This window comes from Solanum tuberosum, unplaced genomic scaffold, assembly GCF_000226075.1.
Source record: "Solanum tuberosum cultivar DM 1-3 516 R44 unplaced genomic scaffold, SolTub_3.0 scf00250, whole genome shotgun sequence".
NCBI lineage: Eukaryota > Viridiplantae > Streptophyta > Magnoliopsida > Solanales > Solanaceae > Solanum > Solanum tuberosum.
The window spans coordinates 813338-813588 of record NW_006239183.1 but is presented as its reverse complement, the minus strand read 5'-3'; positions in this window follow the sequence as shown (position 1 = coordinate 813588).

The following is a 251-nucleotide window of genomic DNA, read 5'->3' as shown; positions in this document are numbered from 1 at the left end:
TAAAGATTATACGGGAACTAAGTATTCCCAAGAGTTAAAATGTTTTCACATTTGAATAATAAAGGAAACACCGATTTCCAAGAGATATTTTAAGCTAAATTTTGAGTAATTATCTCAAACCAAAGAGAGAGTTTTATTTTAAAAACATATGAGCTAAGTATATTTTTGGGAGTAGTTAGAGCACCGATATGGGGATGCGAGTTCATATTAACTCAAGTCTCCATAAACCATGTAGCCATCATGGGTAGAAA